General features: G+C 43.7%; 1 protein-coding gene across 1 annotated transcript in view; it reads right to left on the minus strand.

Annotated features, from left to right (window-relative positions):
* Positions 1 to 17850, minus strand: part of LRP1B (LDL receptor related protein 1B) — a 1229602-nt gene that overhangs the window by 478828 nt on the left and 732924 nt on the right. The gene's annotated exons all lie outside the window — the stretch shown is intronic.

Below are 17850 nucleotides of genomic sequence, written 5' to 3' on the forward strand. Positions count from 1 at the left end.
CAGAAGGCTTAAAAGTCCTTGACATAGCCCAGATGTGAAACAGGCCTCCACATGACAGTTAAGCAAGTTTTTTTTAAAAAAAAAATGCCGGGTGCTCCATTCACAAAACTCACAGAACACTCATGCAGTTAAGTCCTCAAATGATGTTAATTTCAACAGAAATGTAAGGAACTAGCTATGCATTTTGCCAAACTCTGAAGAAAATGCATGTGTCTATAAAATGTTAAGAGATGTATGTAACAGTGTAACCCTTTGTCAAGACCCAGATGTGGGTGCCCCCTGACGCTGCCACCGCTCTGGAATTAGTCCCCTCCCAAGCCCTCCAGATCCCTTGCTTTGGCCTAGAAAATAGGCGTGTGGACCAGACAGGGTAACAAAGAACAACAACAAGGTTTATTTTAGACAGGAAAATCAAGGGCAAGTGAACAGATAAGGTGCTTTAAAACTATATCGTAACGTGGGTGAAGGGAAATAAACATAAAGTCCCTAACACAATTAAAGTTAACTGTTCTAATCTGCTAGGCCTCAGAGCTCGGCCTGCTCAGAGTGAGGGTCATCCTCCTAACAGCAGCCCTCCTGCCTGCTTGACCTCTCAGGAGGAAAAAACAGCCTCTGTCTCCTGAGAGAGCTTTTAAACAATTCCCCTCAGAGCCTATTTGGACGCTGATTGGTTGAAACCAGTGCCAAGTATCCTGGGGATTGTAGGATGTCTTTGCCTACTGTGACACAGGCCTCACAGGCTTCCTAGGCCCACTAGGCCTCTGTTTCACAGCACAGCACAGATCATGACATCATGCCAAAGCACACAAGCTGTGCCAGCAGAGCACCCCAGCAGGGCTACACCCCTTACTGGGTGATGGTGTGGCAATGATAGGGTTGCCAAGTCTAATTTAAGAAATATCTGGGGACTTTGGGGGTAGAGCCAGGAGACATTAGGGGCGGAGCCAGGAGCAAGGCTGTGACAAGCATAATTGAACTCCAAAGGGAGTTCTGGCCCTCACATTTAAAGGGATGGCACACCTTTTCAATGCCTTCCTTCCATAGGAAATAATGAAGGATAGGGGCACTTTATTTTGGGGCTCATAGAATTGGACCCCCTGGTCCAATCGTTTTGAAACTTGGTGGATTTTTTGGGGAGAGGCACTAAATGCTGTACTGAAAATTTGGTGCCTCTACCTCAAAAAACAGCCCCCCCCAGAGCCCCAGATACCCGCGGATCAATTTTCCATTATTTTCTATGGGTATAAACCTCCATAGGGAATAACAGAGTTCCCAGCAGACATTTCCCTCCCCTCCCCCTTTCTGATGACCCTGAAGCGGGGGGGAGGGCCTCCAAACCGGGGGATCCCCTGCCCCCACCTGGGGATTGGCAACCCTAATCCTAGTTGCTCTGAGCTAATTCTCAGCCCTCACTCGCTGCATACTGGTTTGGTTTGAATAAGAAAAAAGTCCTTTAACCTGTCCCAGAAAGTCCCCAAATGCTCTGGACATTCATCACCAGGTAGCTCCATTGAACCCCAACCCATGGCTGGGGGTGGTGAGACTTCGGTCCTCTTTCCCGCCAGGGATTCTCGAATGTGGAGGAGGCTCCTGCTGCAGGAGACACGCGAGGTGGAAGTAGCAGGTGCTGCATAGCCGGCGCCAGGTTCTGGGCAAGGCTTGGACGCTCACCGGCCAACTCTAGGAAGGGCTGGCAAGATGGACAGACGTCGGAAATAGGCTCGCCCAGCAATATGGCCTGGCTGGCATTGAACCCCCGGGAGAGCATGACTGGGGAACTTCCCCGGGAAAAGAGCCTCCTGCGTTGCATCACGGCAGGGCGGGCAATGCACGTGGGAAAGAAGGCTGCCTTGGGGCCTCCTCCCACCCTTGCAGTGGCTCCTGCCGCCGCCCGATAAAGAGTGGGTCCCACCCGAGAGGTGGGAAAGGCCGGGCCGACTGGCAGGAGGGAGGGAGGAAAAGGGCAGCTGCGACTTCGGCTGGGATGGCTGGTGCGGCGGCGGCAGCAGGAGGAGGAGGGGGCGCAGGCCCGGCGGCGCTGGACAAGACCAGCCCGCAGGAGGAGCAGGGGGCGGCAGCGGCACAGCGGCCTCGCCCGCTCTGGGATGGGGTGGCTCACCATTTCCCCCCTCCCCCCACTTCCATTTTTTTGGGAGCGGGGGAAGAGGGTGGAAATTCTGGGGTCCCCCGCCAGAGCGGGAGGGTTGGGAAGCCTAGGCAATGATATGGAATTACGCTAACACAAGCCACTAAGCAGTGGGGAAAGGGGTGCACCTGGGGCATGGCATAGTAAGTTGACTCCCTAAGCTGCCCCAGCCCTGGAACACTCCCCCCCCCCAAAAAAAAAACCAGCAGAAAGTGATACCAACAAAAACCACGGTATAGCTCATAGAATGTAATATACTGGGTTTGATGAAGGAATGTTCAAAACAGGAACATACTTTATTAACCACGTCGGAACAAGATAAAATGGTGGGGTCATGGCCCCACTTATATGCATGCAAAGGAAACACACACACACAGCTCCCATACCAAATCACAGCAGTTAAGATTCATGCTAAACCTGCTTATTGGTTTCCCTAAGAGTTCAAGTCTGTATTGTGGTAAAGTCTCTAGTGCCCTACGGCTGCTGTAGCATGCGCGTTTGCCACCATAGATCTCAGTACACAACACCCTTCCCCTCCTAGTTCCAAAGTACATAGCACACACAGTCCTCCAGATAGTCTGGCCAGCGACGTTCCCTCTGTGAGCATCTATTCTTTTTGGATATTGCACCATTTATCCCATGAATCTCTTTTGCTTGTCACCTTCGGGAGTGTAATGGGGGGCAGAAAGAAAAAGTGTTGGGGCAGGGCACAGAAAAAGAAAACAAGTGATAGGCATGACATAGGGAGCTAATAAATTATGAAAGAGGGATACAATAAGAGAAAGGTGGTGGGAGAGAGAAAGAGTGAGAGAGATAAAAGTAGGGGGAGGAAGTCCAAAAATGAGATCTGGTCACTGCAAGGGGAATGGAAGGTAGCCACGGTTCAAAAGGTGCTTGTGCTGCAACTGGTGGCGAATTAATCATTTGAGCTGGCTCAAGCAGAAGCCTGGGGGTGGAGCAACTGCTGGTGAGGAATCAGTCACTGTGTTCCAATGCAAAGAATTTTCCTATAGCAACAGGGATATACTGTTCTGCATTCATAGACAATAACAGTCAATGGCAGTTTTCAACTGAATACTGAGGTTCAGATTTTGTGTATTGCTGGTTTTCTTATATTTCTATGAGGAGCGCATAGGTTTTCCAAGGCCTAACTACCCTGTTCAGCTGGTCTCTGACTAGAAGTTAACTAATAAGGTAGTTAACTAATAAGGTAGTTAACTAATAAGGTAGTTGACTGGTGCTATGTTTTAAAGTGATTTTACTTATTTATATATATATATCCCATTTTTCTCCCCAATGGGTACCCAACATTCATCAAACCCTCCCCCATATTTTATCCCTACAATTACTCTGTGAAGTCGATTAAGATGACAGTCAGTCAACATGATCATACAAGCAGTTTGGCCCAACATAGCCACCCCTCCCCTCCAAATCAAACGTGCACATCTGGCCCCTGTGCCCCACTCATCCCTACCTTGTGCCAAAATGACTCCCACACAGATTAAATAGCTATTGGCAAATTCTAGTGACTACTTCAGTGAAGCACTTCCATGGTGAGTTTCTGGGCATCTGATCACTCTGGTGCACCATGCAAACAAATTAGTGGTTTGATTGTTCCACTCCATTTCTGGTGCATCCTTTTCCCTCCAATCCCACTCCGAAGTGCGCTTCAGCGCCCCCATATAACATGGACAGGAGTATGTGTGTGCTTGTTGGCTTCTGCACATACATAGCAGGACTTAGAAAAAACCAACCCAGCTGCAGATCGATGGTTGTGGTGCTTTAGCGATGTCAATGACCAACCACGGGCCCACAGCACTATGATGCCAGCTTAGGGGGTGCTGTCTGATGACAGAAACTGCTCCAAACTCAAGTGGCTTATTTTTTCCCCCTTCAAGTGGCTTATTTAAAGCCAAGATACTGCTGTGGCAATCTGGCAGAGTGGGGATTTGATTCTTACAGATCTTGATACCACTATACCACAGCAGTGCCAAATAATCATAAATACAATGAATATTTCTACCTTTACAAACTTGGCATTTATCATCATTCACATCTCTCTAAATCTGCCTTTGTTGAGGTAGAGAATTGTTGTGGTTCTGCAACAGATGCTAACTGTTTATACATTATTTTCATTTGATGATATAACTTGTTTCTGCTACCAGTGCTGGCTCCTTTCCCTGCTACTTCTTTATTCAGCTTTTTTATTTATCCTGTTGCCTTTCCATCAATATCTGTCCCCAGCACTCTCAACCAGTCATTGTCAAGCATAGGAGTTTCAAAAGAACCAAGCGATGATTTGGATACAAAGTCTGAGTTTATTGATAATCCATTGTGCTCATGGAATGAACAGGTTGAAAGTGATACAGTATAACACATAGCAGCTGGCTTTAAGGGCTACATCAAAGACATACTAGAGATCGCTAGGAATTCTAACATAGGCATGTGAAAAGCTACAATTATGGGTTCAGCTATCTTTTGCGGTTAGCAACATCCTGGGTCCCAGGCTCAGGCCTGGGAATTGTCCCAGGGAGGCACTATCTTCAAAGCTGGCATTCCTGCATTTGTTACAAGAGGTGTGAACTAGAGAATGGATTACATAGCTTTGATATGCACCAGCGAAGTAAGAGAGTAAACAATACATCTTTATAGTAGGAATAACTTGTACGCTTGACAGTCGTTTCTTAAACTCATTCTTAATTGATTTTGTCTTCTCTTCAAGTCTGCCATCCTATTTGGCCCAAGTGAGGTTTCATTTAATTGCCTAAATCAGGACAATAAAAACTAATGGGAAATGCAGTTGCCAAACACACTGGCCACAACCCAGTGAACTGATGTTGCTCCCTTAATAGCATGTTATTTCCTTTTTAACCTATTTTATTAATACATAAGTTTTTAGACAAAATATGTTTACTCTACTTCCTTTTTGCTTAATGAAAGAAAAAGTAATAGAATATTTCTCTTATTGGTAGATTTTGCATCTCCTATTATATTTAGCAAATGTGTATAAGAACCATGTTAATATTTTAAAGGAAATGCCTACAATTAAGCATTCATTGTAGAAGTACTGATTACATTAGGGTGAATGTAATTATTTTTGAATTGCCATTTTTAATAGCCTACACTGTCTTCCTTTGTGGACACCACCTAAACCTGCATTCTTTGTTAAGCATCTATCCTATATTTATTCTGGGTTTTTTTTAAGAATAATTCTTATACACAAATAAATTCTGTATGCAATGCCTTCTGTCAAGAGTCTGCCTACAATGTCTTTGGTCAACATGCAATATATTCATGATTATAAAGATGTTATTTAATATAACCACATAATGGCTCCTAGACAATTCCAGATTAAAATAATCAAGTACAATAGAACTAAGCCTGTAAAATATTTTTAAATGCTAAGTTTTTAAGCAGAATAGTAAGAGGACCACAGCATATCCTTTAAAAAGTATCTATAAAATGGACAAGTCTGTAAGCATATTATAAAAGTAATAATAAAAACTGGGGGGAGCTACTATATAATAGAATTCAAAATAAGACATATATCTAATGTGATATTTTAAATTATCTTTTTTTTAAAAAAAAAAAACAATTCTGGACAGAATATGCAAAATCTAATGATCCCTAATATTTCCTCATCAGTGTTAATACTATTGGCATTTTTAAAGGGACCCATGCAACATTTCTCCTTTTACATTTTATTCTTATAACCATGTAGTGAGTTAGGCTGAGAGAACAGACTTTTCACCATTCCTAGTATCAAAAGGTGGATGACTTTAAGCTTACTTTTCATGATATACTGTAGTACAATTTAATGCTACAGTTGAAAGGGTTAAATGTAAATAACGGAGTGTTACTATAGAATCATTATACAATCCATCTTTAAATGTATTCAGTTGTATGGCAAATTTTTCTCTACACTGACTGACTTAATAATAAGCCTGTCAGGAAAATGTTTTTTGTGGTGTGTTGGGCTCTGTCCCCACCATACTCATGTAATTAATCAGAAATACGTTTTCTTTAGTTTGTAGAATATATTTTAGGACACTAATTCTTTAGTCATTGACAATTTTCAACTTCATTTGCCAATTCTACTTAAGCTATTTGTATGTGGTGACTCAAGGCAACCAGAAGCAAATGTCAGTATTGTGACATGTTACCATTTACATATGCTTCAATGCACCTTCATATTACAGTGCTGTCAGCTATTCAACACACTTGCAGTTTATATAATTGTGAAAAAGCCATCTCTTGCTGTTACAAAAAATAATATTCTTATTTTTCTGGAATTTAATATTGTTAATCTGTACATTTATATCTTCCTGATAATATGCTCCCTTTGTTCATTGATCACTTTTGAATTCAACATTTAATTATCAAAGTTAGTTTAAAGTCGCTATAAATTTCAGAACAATAGAGTAACTACTAGCATACTCAGTTGATGACATCTGGAGAATAGCCCGTATTGCACATAAACAGATCTTATAAGATCAGAAACAGCCTGAAGACATGAATACAAAAAATTATGTTGACATTTCTTATTAAAATTTTGTATTATGCAAACTATTGCAATTATATTATACAGGTATTTGTGAAGTAGCATTTCTGGTATTTAAAAATATGCATGTCAGAAACAACACCATCCCATTTATAAGTAGTTACAACAACTTTTAAAATTCTATTTGAAAGAGCCTAATTGTTGCTTGTAGGCATGTTTAAGAAATACAAGCAAATGTCATTTTGTATTTCCCAATATCCAAAGAGCAAGTAGTTTCCACAGTCTTTTCTTATTTAAAGCTGACAGGATTTTTCCACCTCTTTTGACTTCATTTCAATTTATAAGGTTACTGTGATGGACTAAAGCAGTTAGCCTGGTGAGCAGAGAACAGCTCATACTGATTGGCTGAGCCGCAGCTTGGTTAACAAATGTTTCAATTTTGAGAAAGTTTGCTGTGGGGGGAGAAAAACATCTCACAGAGTTCAGTCCAGTCTGGGTACTGAAGGAGTTCAGTACTGAAGGAGATCAGTTGTGACAGACAACTGGGAAGGAGCTGAGACAGCTTGTGGGCTGAGTTCCTTGTGAGACAGAACTGAGTTTAAGGTTTCTGTCTGTGAGAGTTATTTAGAAAAAGGGGGGGGGACCAGACACCTTCTGTGAAGAAAAACTCTCTGAGGAGATCTGTCAGCATATCAGGGCAGTCTCATGATTCAATTAAGAACACCAACACACTAAGGGAAAGACTAGATTCTTGTGCCTAAGAAGAAATCCCAAGAGACAGACTGGATTCTAGCTGGGTGGGACTGAGACACAGGATTGAGGAGCTTGTGATAACACTAAAAAGGTGTGAGTCCTGGGGCATTACTCTATGGTCTGGAGCGTGCCTCTATGCTAGTGTGAGTGAGTCTGTGAGGAAACATTTAGAAGAAGAAGATATTGGATTTATATCCCGCCCTGCACTCTGAAGAGTCTCAGAGCGGCTCACAATCTCCTTTACCTTCCTCCCCCACAACAGACACCCTGTGAGGTAGGTGGGGCTGGAGAGGGCTCTCACAGCAGCTGTCCTTTCAAGGATAACCTTTGCCAGAGCTATGGCTGACCCAAGGCCATTCCAGCAGGTGCAAATGGAGGAGTGGGGAATCAAACCCAGTTCTCCCAGATAAGAGTCCACACACTTAATCACTACACCAAACTGGCTCTCCCAATCTCCTTTACCTTCTTCCCCCACAACAGACACCCTGTGAGGTGGGTGGGGCTGGAGAGGGCTCTCACAGCAGCTGCCCTTTCAAGGACAACTCCTCTGAGAGCTATGGCTGGCCCAAGGCCATTCCAGCAGGTGCAAATGGAGGAGTGGGGAATCAAACCCAGTTCTCCCAGATAAGAGTCCACACACTTAATCACTACACCAAACTGGCTCTCCTTTCTGGAACAAGTCAGAAGTCTGTGTGAAAGACAAAGAATGTGTGATCTTTTATTATTTTTGCTAGGAGTAAGGCCCATTGTGAAAAAAAAAATACAACGGGCTCTAGAAGAAGGCTCTGGGCAAGTGCCTGCCACCCTTGCTGTCTTCCCACTCACCCAAGTGAAGGCGTTAACTTCCCCCCACCTCAAGGGGAGCTTATCTCTGCTATCTAGTGAGCAGTTGTAAATTTGAGTGATCTCCAGTGGCTCCCTAGGAGGAAATGACATTTCACCTGTCTGAGGTTCCACCCCTCCTCAAACCCCACCCCTTATATATACAATAATTCCCTAACCTGGAGTTGGCAACCTTCCCTTTATCTGCCTCTCTGACTTCAGCTTTCCATCTCCTTTCCCCTCCCTGCATCTTCTACATAGGCTGTCTTTCTCCACAATGGGGGGGGGGGGGTAGGGAACCAAAGCAGCTAACATCATTCTCTTCTGCCCCCTTTGATCTGAACAACAACCCTGTGAGGGAAGTTAGGCTGGAAGTCTGTGACTGGTCTGAAATCAGTCAGTCAGCTTCCACAGCAAGGACCTGGGTCCAGCAGACCCCACTCTGAAGCTCTAACTCCTATGCCCTTCTCAAGTCCACCACAGAATCTCCAGGAATTTTCCAACAACATGGAAAGGTACCACTGAAGGCCTCTGGGTGAGTGTCTGCCACCCTTGCTGTCTTCCCACCCACCCAAATGAAGGCATTCACTCCCCCTCCCCCACCTCAAGGGGAGCTGACCTCTGGCATCTGGAGAGCAGTTGTAATTCTGAGTGATCTCCAGCCCCAACAGTGGTTTCCAGGAGGAAATTGTTGGTTTGGAGTCTATGGCATTGTATCTCTTTGAGGTCTCACCCCTCCTCAAACCCTGCCCTCTCCAGGCCCGGCCCCTTAAATCTCCAGGAATTTCCTAACCTGGAACTGGCAACCCTATCTCCTTCCCTTTATCTGCCCCTCTGACTTCAGCTTCCCATCGCCTTCCTGCAGCCTCTATATAGTAAAATTAGTCTTTCTTCACAGTGTGTGTGTGTGGGGGGGGACCAAAGCAGTTTACATCATTCTCTTCCTCCATGTGATCTGAACAACAACCCTGTGAGGCAGGTTAGGCTGGAAGTCTGTGACTGGTCTGAAATCAGTCAGTCAGCTTTCACAGCAAGGACCTGGATCCAGCAGACCCCACTCTGAAGCCCTAACTTCTATGACCTGCTCAAAGTCCACCACAGAATCTCCAGGAATTTCTCACCAACCTGGAACTGGCAGGCCTAGTCAGCACTGGGCCCAATGAGTTCTGCCTCAGAGGCCTGTAGTGAGACCTTTCAGACCAACAGTCTGGCAGCCCTAGTCAGCACTGGACCCAATGAGTTCTGCCTCAGAGGCCTGTAGTGAGACTTTTCAGACCGACAGTCTATCTCTGACAGACTGTTTAATAGGGAGGAGTCTTCAGCCATTACATCAGCTTGCAGCATTCCCCTCTCCTCTCCCCCCTTTGATCTGAACAACAACAACCCTGTGAGGCAGGTTAAGATGGTTTGGAATCACCCAGTCAGCTTCTACAGCCCTCACCTGGAGATTGGCAACAGTGGTTTCCCAGAAGGAAAGGCCTCCTTCAGAGGACTTAGGAATTTCTGACCAACGTGGAAAGGTACCACTAAAGGCCTCTGTGAGAGTGCTCCCCCCAGCCTTGTGTCTTCCCACCCGCCCAAGTGAAGGCATTCACTTTCCCCTCCTCAAGGGGAGCTGATCTCTGCCATCTGGAGAGCAGTTGTAACTCTGAGTGATCTCCAGCCCTCACCTGGAGATTGGCAACAGTGGTTCTCCAGGAGGAAAGGCCTCTCCCTCAGAGTCCATTCTGTCATATGAGCCCACTGTAGCCTAATTGGAATAGAAAGAGTGAAGAGTATTGGCAGGCGGAAAGAGCCCCTCCCTGCTGTGAATGAACATTACTTTTGCCTCAGTTGAAGAGAAGGAACCCTACCGTTTTCTCATGAACACAGGCCTGTAGCTGGAGCGGGGGGGGGGGTCTGGGGGGCCAGGCACCACAAATCTTCCCCATTTTACACCCTCACACCTCCTTGCCCGCTCTCAGACGGACTGTCCTGGACTTCCTACAACAGGCCCTGAGGAGAGGCAATACTAATCAGTAAGCCCCTGTCAGCAGAGACCTGTCTCCTTTGAAGGTCAGTGAGCTTATGCTGGAGTTGTTGCCTGATGGGACTGGTGGTGGGCGGGGGAGAGCAGAATCAGCCAATGGCACGGCAGAGACAGTGTGAGCCAATCCTGTGCAAGCCACATCTAACGAATGAAAATCCTCAGAATTGCCACCACGGTTGGGCTTTTATATATATAACTGATAGTTTAAGAAGTCTGAGCAGAGGGCTTAATAATCTTTCTCTGTATAGAGTGTTTCTCTGGTGGTAAAGAAGCACTGCCTGTCTGTTTAGTATTTGTTAGTTCTATATATATATATCTGCCAGCAGTTTTATATTTTGTAATACCTCAGCCTGCCAACATCACTTGGTGATTAGAGATTGTTTGTTTTAGTTAAACCTCTGCCTGTCAGCTGATTTGTTATAGACCAACCAATCAATATTATTTAACTCCCTCCTTACTTTTTGTAAATCAATACATCTACTTTTTGGTTTGAATTTAAAACCATCTGGTGCCTAGTTATTTTTCTGACAGGGTTTTTAGTTTGTCTGCCTGAGGTACTGGGTGAAGGTGACAGAAAAATTCATAGATGTCACTTCCACCCAAGCTGACCCTGACGGTTCCTCACTGTTGCCATAAGTGGGAAGCAACTTGACGGCACTTAACACACACACACACACTTAATTAGGGGCAGTAGGAGTGTGTTGATCCATTCAACATCTTAAATGCTATACAACACTATGCAAAAGAACCAGAGCACTATGGGATAGAGGAACTTAAAGAAGTAGAGTTAAATGTGAATTGCTGCAAGTGTGCATTTTACTTTTGAATAATTATCACCATTTCATTTTAATTCAATTAATTATCCGCAGCTGATGATCTGTAGAGCACAGTAGTCAGGAAAAGCACAACAGAAGGAGTGGTTGTGGAGTAGGGATGTATTTGCTAGGATCAAAACACAGAAAGGACAGTTTTCTTACACACACAGACACAAGGATTAAATTGATTTCCCCCCTCCTCCTAAATCACTATACAGAACAGATTCACAGACTGCCTAATGCTCTGCTTTGGGATATTGTCATTATTTCTCAAGGGCCATTAACAGAGCCCACATGTGAGCAAGAACAGACTATTACCTAAAATGCAAACACACAGGCAAATCTTTATGACTGCACAGTGTGCAGTATACACCCAAAACTGAGTCATCCTTGGTGTGGTATTATGCCACACTCTAGTTCTGCATCCCTTAAAGCTATATGTGTTAGTTATGTAACATGTTAGAAGATTGCCGGGGAAGTCATTCAGACTTAGAATGTGTTGTTCTGGGATTTGATTACAACTATACAATACTAACCGTACACCTGCCAGCATTAACAGAAAACCAAACATGCGTCATCTTCAAAACAATGCTAATGATGACCAGATAAATCAACTAAATAAATTATAGCAATAAAAGTAGTGAAAGAAGGATGTCACACAGGCATAAACTGAAAATACATAGGAACAAGAAATGTTCTAATTTGTGCAAAATTATCTATTTAACAAAATTTATATCTCACCTTTCTGCCTTAAAAGTGCTGCCAAGGTGCCAAGCAATTTAAATCATACATGATAAAATATATTATAAACCATTAGAATAAACTTCCCTCCCAAACTTCCCTCACTGGAAAAACTGAAAAAGTTTACAGATGTAGGATACATATAAAATAATTAAAATGTATACAAAACATAAAACTTTGATTAGGAAGGAGCCATCATTGAGGGAATGCCAAATAAAATAAAACAGTCTTCACCCCTCGGCAAAAGACAGCAACAGAAGGGTGCTAGACAAATGTTTGATGAGACAATTCCGGATCTTTGGTGCCATGACCAAGAAAACTGTCTCCTGGGTTACCTCCCACCTAAGGTGGGGGCACCCAAAGCAGGGCCTCTGAAGATGACCATGACAGTCAGGCATGTTCATAAGACATTTAGCACTTCTTTAGGTAAGCTGAGGGGTTTGAAGGTCATTATCAGAGGGGTTTGTAAGTCAAGATCAGCACCCTGAATTATACCTAGAAACGAACTGTAAGCCAGTGTTTGTTGACCAAGACTGGAATGATACAGTCCCTAAAGCCCACTCCAGTCAACATCTGCACCAGCTGAAGTTTCCAAACACTTTTCAAGAACAGCCTCAAGCTGAGCACTTTTTGCAAAAATCTATTCTCAACAGGGCATGCAACACAATGGCCAGATCTTTTTCTGTCCAGGAAACGCCTCAGTTGACTAATTAGTTGAAGCAAGTAAAAGGCACTCTTGGTCACAGCTGCCAACTGCTTATTCAGCAGTAAGCCTGGGTCCAAGAGCACCCCCATACTATGGCCCTATTTTTTCAAGGGGAGTACAACCCAATTCAGAACGGATGACACAAATCTTAGGCCAGACCTTCCACCCACTGCCACTAGTAGTAATTCTGTCTGATGTTCTTCCAGTGACTGATCCAGCATTTAGCACAAACTGATCTAGCATTTAGCCAGGTGGGCTTTTGCCATGGTACCAACAGCACTTCAGCTGAAAGAAGACTCAGAAGAAGCAACAACACACAGTTGTCTGCTGTGCCTTTCCCTTATCATACCTGCTCTTTTCCCACCGCCATATCTCCCCCTACCCCACACACTATGAATTATGGAATCATCTATCATCCTTTTCTTTCCCACTAAGCACATCTCACCCACTAATAGGCAAAAACAAAACAAAACCACATACCCATGCTTAATATACTGAACCACTAATTACAAACACAAATCCAGACCCACGTCTCACTTGAGTCAGAGTTCTACACTCACAAACACCAGCTCTTCCCTGGTTAAACAATGAACAAAAAGTGGCACACCTTCACCCTCCTTCCTCCCAGTATAAGAGGCCAGAGATCCTAATACCTCCAGAATATTCTCCTTGACTTACTACAATCAGTTGGGGGCCAAATCTGGTTTGGTGCCTTTTTCTGTTACACCCAAGGTGCTAGATCTTCAAAACAGTTAAGCTGAGGCTATGAGACCACCAGGCTAAGAGCCACAGACCCAGAACCTTTTGGCTCATGACTCAGGCACCAGCCCTGGTATAGAATACCTGCAGGAGGAAAGCCTAATGACTCAGCAGAGATATTGTTGTTTATCATAGTGTCTTTTGTAAGTGTCTTTAGCCATCTCCAAGTTCTCTTGTATTACTTTCCATACTTTTCCCAAGTTCCCCCACCAATGTTCAAAGGATGAGGGTAATTCTGGGGTAGTTCCCCCTGGCAACAATGGAAAAGGCTTTCTTTCATAACCATTCACTACTCTGAAAGGAGAGGTTTTTGTGGAGCTGTGAACACTGTTGTTATATCCATACTCCGCAAATGGCAATAAATCTACCCAATTGGATTGTTGGTAATTTACATAGCACTGCAAGTATTGTTCTAGGAGAGCATTCACTCTCTCCATCTGTCCGTCGGTCTGAGGATGGTACGCAGAGCTCAGACCTTGCTCCATACCTGTTAACTTACAAAACTCCCGCCACAAGTTGGCAACGAACTGTGGTCCTCTGTCACTAATAACCTTGTCGGGGAATGAGTGTAACTTAACCACGTATTAGAAAAAGAGTTAGGCTAGCTTTTTTGCGTTGGGCAGTTGGGGGCACGGAATGAAATGCGCTTGCTTTGAGAAAGTATCCACCACTACCAAGATCACGGTTTTTCCTTGGGACATAGGGAATTCTATGATAAAGTCCATTGACACTACAGACCACGGCCTCTCGGCGGTTTCTAATGGTTAAACATAAGAACATAAGAGAAGCCATGTTGGATCAGGCCAATGGCCCATCCAGTCCAACACTCTGTGTCACACAGTGGCCAAAAAAATTGTATATATACATATATATACACACTGTGGCTAATAGCCACTGATGGACCTCTGCTCCATATTTTTATCTAACCCCCTCTTGAAGCTGGCTATGCTTATAGCCGCCACCACCTCCTGTGGCAGTGAATTCCACATGTTAATCACCCTTTGGGTGAAGAAGTACCTCCTTTTATCCGTTCTAACCCGACTGCTCAGCAATTTCATTGAATGCCCACGAGTTCTTATATTGTGAGAAAGGGAGAAAAGTAATTCTTTCTCTACCTTCTTCATCCCATGCATTATCTTGTAAATCTCTATCATGTCACCCCGCAGTTGATGTTTCTCCAAGCTAAAGAGCCCCAAGCATTTTAACCTTTCTACATAGGGAAAGTGTTCCAAACCTTTAATCATTCTAGTTGCCCTTTTCTGCACTTTTTCCAACGCTATAATATCCTTTTTGAGGTGCGGTGACCAGAATTGCACACAGTATTCCAAATGAGACCGCACCATCGATTTATACAAGGGCATTATGATACTGACTGATTTGTTTTCAATTCCCTTCCAAATAATTCCCAGCATGGCATTGGCCTTTTTTATTGCAATCTCACACTGTCTTGACATTTTCAATGCGTTATCTACCACGACCCCAAGATCTCTCTCTTGGTCAGTCTCTGCTAGTTCACATCCCATCAACTTGTATTTGTAGCTGGGATTTTTGGCCCCAATGTGCATTACTTTGCACTTGGCCACATTGAACCTCATCTGCCATGTTGATGCCCACTCACCCAGCCTCAACAGATCCCTTTGGAGTGCCTCACAATCCTCTCTGGTTCTCACCACCCTAAACAATTTAGTGTCATCTGCAAACTTGGCCACTTCATTGCTTACACTCAACTCCAAATCATTTATGAACAAGTTAAAGAGCATGGGACCCAGTACAGAGCCGTGTGGCACTCCACTGCTTACCGTCCTCCACTGCAAAGACTTCCCATTTATACTCACTCTCTGCTTCCTATTAATTAGCCAGTTTTTGATCCACAAGAAGACCCGTCCTTTTACTCCATGCCTCTCGAGCTTAGTAAGGAGCCTTTGATGAGGAACTTTATCAAAAGCTTTCTGGAAGTCAAGGTAAACAATATCTATCTGGTCTCCTTTGTCCACATGTTTGTTCACCCCCTCAAAGAAATGTAACAGGTTAGTGAGGCAAGATCTTCCCTTACAGAACTATGCTGAGGCTTCCTCAATAACTCGTGTTCATCAATGTGCCTACTCATTCTGTCCTTGATAATGGTTTCTACCAACTTTCCCAGAATTGAAGTCAGACTGACTGGCCTGAAGTTTCCCGGATCTCCTCTGGAACCCTTTTTAAAGATGGGAGTGAGATTTGCTACCTTCCAGTCCTCAGGAACGGAGGTAGATTTCAATGAAAGATTACATATTTTTGTCAGAAGATCCACAAGTTCAACTTTGAGTTCTTTCAGAATTCTTGGATGTATGCCATCCGGACCTGGTGACTTATTAGTTTTTAATTTGTCTATCAGTTGTAGGACCACCCTCTTGTCACCTCAATCTGACTCAGGTCTTTCAACACCCCTTCCAATATAAGGAGTTCTGGAGCAGGCAAACACTTCCCATCTTCCACAGTGAAGACAGAGGCAAAAAATGCATTCAGCTTCTCAGCCATTTCCCTATCCTCCTTCAGTAATCCTTTGACCCCTTGGTCATCCAAGGGCTCCACTGCCTCCCTGGCTGGTTTCCTGCTTCTAATATATTTGAAGAAATTTTTATTGTTGGTCTTTATGTTTTTTGCAATATGCTCGTCATAGTACCTTTTTGCCTGCTTGATCACAGGCTTGCATTTGATTTGCCACTGCCTGTGTTCCCTTTTATTAATCTCACTTGGAGTAGCTTTCCACCGCTTAAATGAATCCTTCTTACCTTTTACAGCTTCCATTACTTTTTTTTAACCATGCAGGCCTTTTGTTATACTTGTTTGTACCTTTCCTAACTTGTGGTATATATTTTATCTGAGCTTCTAGGATTGTAGTTTTAAATAGCCTCTAAAGTTCCCCAAGGGTTTTGACCGTATTTACCTTTCCTTTCAGTTTCCTCTTCACATGCCTCCTCATCTCAGAGAATTTACCCCTTTTAATGTTAAACGTGGTTATGCTGGTCTTTTGGAGCAACTCTCTATTTATACAAATGGTGAAATCAATAACGTTATGGTCACTGCTCCCAAGTGGTGCGATCACTTTTACATCTCTCACCAAGTCTTGGGCATTACTTAGGACCAAATCCAGGATTGCCCCACCCCTGGTAGTAATAGTCCTGGAGGTTTCCCTTCCCTTTTCTTAGCCATTATGCACACTGGGCAGGTGGCTACATAACTCGAGATGTCCTTTTTCATGGATGGCCACCAAAATTGTTGGTTCACCAAATGTAAGGTTTTCACATAACCGAAGTGCCCAGAAAGTTTTACTACAGTGGCAGAATTGTAGCACCTCCTTCTGAAGGCTCTCTGGTACATACAGTTTCCCTTCTCTGTACCAAAATCCTCCCTCTCCCTTAATAACCCCATCGGGTTTCTTGTCCTCCTCTTTTTTCACTTCAACAATCAGTCTTTCTCCTCCCCACTTTTCTTCTATGTTTCCCTTTTTTGCTTTAGACCTAGTGGTTACTGCTCCCACCAGATGATTGGGTGATATAATAGAGTCAATGACTTCTGTTTGACTATTGTGTTGGGGAAGCCGATACAAAGCATCCGCTAAAAGGTTTTTGGAACCTGGAATATGTTTTAAGGTGAAATGAAATTTGGCGAAAAATCCTGCCCACCGAATTTGTTTTTCAGTCAGTTTTCGGTGTCCCGTGAGTGTCTCTAAGTTTTTATGATCTGTCCTAATCTCAAACGGGACTCTTGCTCCCTCTAACCATGACCTCCAAGTTTTTAAGGCAAATGCCTCTTTATCCCACATGGAACAATTCTGTTGTTCCTGGGAGAATTTCTTGGATATATATGCACAGGGTCTTAGCCTCCCTTTATCATCTGGTTGCATCAAAATGGCTCCTACAGCGACGTCAGAGGCATCGCATTGAACCACAAAGGGTCATAACTCATCTGGGTGACTAAGAATGGGTTCATTAGTGAATAGTATTTTCAGTTTATTAAACACCTCTTGACACTTGGCTGTCCATTCTAATTTTGCACCCGTTCTTTTTGCTTCCGGGCCTTTCCCTTTTTTTTTTTTAGGAGATCCATTAATGGTTACATGGTGTGTGCAAAACCCTAAATGAAATTACGGTAAAAATTTGCGAAACCGAGGAAAGATTGGAGCTGTCTACGTGTCCTCGGGGGTTCCCAATCAAGTACTGCTTGGATCTTTGCGGGGTCCATTGCTAACCCCTTCCCGGACAATCTGTACCCTAAGTAACCCAGTTCTGTTTTGTGAAACTCACACTTAGACAATTTGGCTTACAGCTTATGCTCGTACAAGGTGCTAAGTACTTCCCGCACCAACTTCACATGAGATTGTAAGTCCTTGGAATAAATAATTATATCATCCAGGTACACCACAACCCCTTTATAAAAGTATTTACGCAGCACTTCGTTTATTAAATTCATAAAAACTCTGGAAGCCCCTTGTAATCCAAACGGCATGACTAAATACTCAAACTGTCCCATGGGAGTACTGAAGGCAGTCTTCCACTCATCTCCCTCTTTTATGCGCACTCTAAAGTAAGCATCCTG

The sequence above is a fragment of the Heteronotia binoei genome, chromosome 16, assembly GCF_032191835.1.
Source record: "Heteronotia binoei isolate CCM8104 ecotype False Entrance Well chromosome 16, APGP_CSIRO_Hbin_v1, whole genome shotgun sequence".
NCBI classification, from domain to species: domain Eukaryota; kingdom Metazoa; phylum Chordata; class Lepidosauria; order Squamata; family Gekkonidae; genus Heteronotia; species Heteronotia binoei.